A 2,911-nucleotide genomic window follows, 5' to 3' on the forward strand; every position below is an offset into this window, starting at 1 on the left:
GCCCTGGCTTTGTGGCTAAGCAGATTGTGAGCTTGGGCAAACCATGACCTTGGTCTGGACTTTGGCTAGCCCAGGTGCAAGAGGGGGTTGGGTTCCATGATTTTCCAGTTTCCAGAATTTCAATGAGCCGCTGACTTTCTTCTCAGGTGAAAGTCTCGCTTCCTGAGGCTGACTGCGAGCTCTTGAGTGTAGACCGTGTGTTCTTGACTCTGGGCAAGGCACTTCCCCATCCTGGGCCTCAGTCTCCTCGTCTGGAAAATGGGGATGCCAATAACACCTGCATCAAGGGGGTGTTGGGAGGTAGAGAAATTTATGGAAGCACCTGGCACTTAGTAGATCGAGGATGGCTTCTTGCCTTCCTGCTTTGCTTAGGGTGCTCCCTGAGCCCACAGAGACAGGTTCATGAGTCACTGGTCCCTATGGGTCTCCTGGAGGCTTGGGGAGAGCGTGGATTGTTGAGTGCAGTCCATCCTAGCCACGGGATGCGGAGTCCGAGGAGCAGGCTGCTGGCCTGTGACTTAGAAAGGGAGTGGAGTGAGGTTTCCGAAAATGTCCCTCGTCTTAAAGAAATGACCTGCTGGTCCCACGGGCCCCCCGTTGCGCTGTGTGGCACCGTGTTGGGCTGCAGGTGGGCCTGAGGCCCAGGGTCCACGGGAAAAGGCGGAGAACCCCTCACAGGCGCGATGGCAGCAACACGTCCTAGGAATGGCGCCCACTGCGTGCCATGGACCTCGCCCTTCATACGAGGAGGGCGCTACCATCTGGTTTTGAGATGAGGAAGTTGAGTTTACACTGCTTTTCCCGTCATTGTCCCTGCTCGTTGCTGCTCAGCCACGGCGCAGAAGCCGTGAGACAGTGGGGACCCTGGTAACTCCCGCCCCCCCACCCCCCAGCCCCAGGCCACACTGCTGCCCGTTCACAGAGATGCTGCCCGTTCACAGAGGCCAGGCCTTCTCACCCTCCTTCTCTCCTCCTTGCCCTCCCTCGGCCTCTCTGCATCCCAGCCGCGGCCGGCACAGCCCAGGTAGCGCTGACTTCTCATCCCCGGCTGGCTGACATTTGTCTAGAGAGTTGAGGGGTAGAGCATCATGGGGCCCCAGCCCATGAACTTCCTTGGCAATAGAAATTATTTATTTTTTTCAAACACCCCTTCCTCCCAGGTTCGATCTATGATCCTGAGGCCTCAGTCTTCTCGTCTGGAAAATGGGAATGTCAATAACACCTGCCTCAAGGGGGTGTTGGAAGGTAGAGGGATTTATGGAAGCACCTGGCACTTAGTAGGTCGAGGATGTCTCTAAAGAAGCAACATTAACATCCCCACCCCCATCCCAAACATCAACTCTTGAAAGCACAGCCTGCCGCAGCCATCAAAGCCTCTTGCATAACCGCTTTGGAGGAAACAAACTAATTTGCTTATTAAAGCTTAAGTGCTACAAGTGTAAGGCCACGCCACCCTCAACAAGCCCGATCCCATCTGATCTCGGAAACTAAGCAGGGTCAGGCCTGGTTAGTACTTGGATGGGAGACCACCTAGGAAGACCAGGTGCTGTAGGCATACAAAAATAAATAAGGGATTGTAAGCTGACAAGGTTCTTGCAATCTGTGAGGTCAACCAAGGGTTGCCTCACCTAAATAAATAAATAAATAAATAAATAAATAAATAAATAAAGCAAGCTTAAGTGCTGCAAAGGTAAGTTTCAGGCCAGCTCATGGAATTGGAAGGTTTTTCTAGAGTGCTGATATAAAAATGATACTAACCTCCCCAGGATCTCTGTTGATATCAATGGCCAGTTATGGCTACAAACATAAGTGAATGCTTTATATAAAGGCTCTCATTCACTCCTTATGACAGCCATCGTAGCTGGGTACCACTATCCCCATTTTACAGATGCTCATACAGAGGTCAAGGGGTCACATGACTTGACTGAGTTCACATGGCTTGGTCATGAAGCTGGACTCAAGCTTAGGTTTGCTTGACCCGTCATTCCTGTAATTACAGACCTCGTCTGTGCAGCTGGCTGGGCTCGGGCTACACTATTTGTCTTGTGGTTAAGGGCTGGCAGGGAGCACTTCCAGCCTGTGGCTGGAGGACTGGGAAAGAACAATGGAGGTAATGAGTGAGGCATGCCCCCTCCCCCAAGGTTGCCAAGCCCAGATTGTGCCCAGAGGTTTGTCTCATAACAAATGAGAGCAAAGGGTGTCGGTGTCCGAGACAGACTGGCAGGCCCACCTGGAAAATGGGCACAACCTCGTCTGCAAAGGCCGGATGAGGATGGCATGGCGGGAGGAGCCTCGACTCTGCATCTGCTTGGCGACGGTCTCTCATGGATTTGACTATTCACACTTTCGAGGCTGCATGCAGGCTGGTGGCTTAGGAGGCTGGGAGCCAGTGGAGTCCCCCGAAACTCAGAATCCGGGCTCCTCGCCTCCAGTACCATTTGCCATCAGCAATGCCAATCCTGCTGCCCTGTAGTCAAGAGCCTGGGCCCTGGAAATGACGGGACCTAGATTCAAATTCCCGCCCTCCCCCTTCCTAGCTGTGTGGCTTTTTGCAAGTTGCCTAACTTCTCTGAGCCTCAGTTACTTCACCGTTTGAAAGAGCATAAGCTCTGCCTCTCCAGTTGCTTGGGAGATTCAATAAGATCATTTATACAAAGTACGTCACCGAGTTCCTGGATGTTCATTCACGTAGTCTCTTGGTCGATGGACATAAAGTCACCTCTTTTCCTTGCAGAAACCTGGGCTGTCAGCAGCATCTGCCCAAGCGATGAGGAGTCTGCAAAACAAGGTATGACCCATGCATGTCCCTTCTTTGCTTTTGTTCTAACCTCACAAGCGCTCACCTGTGTAAGAGACTATTGTCCCTTCAAGTCGCCTTTTGGGAAGCTCTTCTAGGAACCTGGTTCTTGCA

General features: G+C 52.3%; 1 pseudogene; it reads left to right on the forward strand.

The window, feature by feature from the left end:
• Positions 1-1,436: 1,436 nt before the first annotated feature.
• Positions 1,437-1,555, forward strand: LOC118606685 (annotated as a pseudogene).
• The last annotated feature ends 1,356 nt before the right edge of the window (positions 1,556-2,911 follow it).

Source organism: Rousettus aegyptiacus, unplaced genomic scaffold (assembly GCF_014176215.1).
Source record: "Rousettus aegyptiacus isolate mRouAeg1 unplaced genomic scaffold, mRouAeg1.p scaffold_m13_p_1, whole genome shotgun sequence".
NCBI classification, from domain to species: domain Eukaryota; kingdom Metazoa; phylum Chordata; class Mammalia; order Chiroptera; family Pteropodidae; genus Rousettus; species Rousettus aegyptiacus.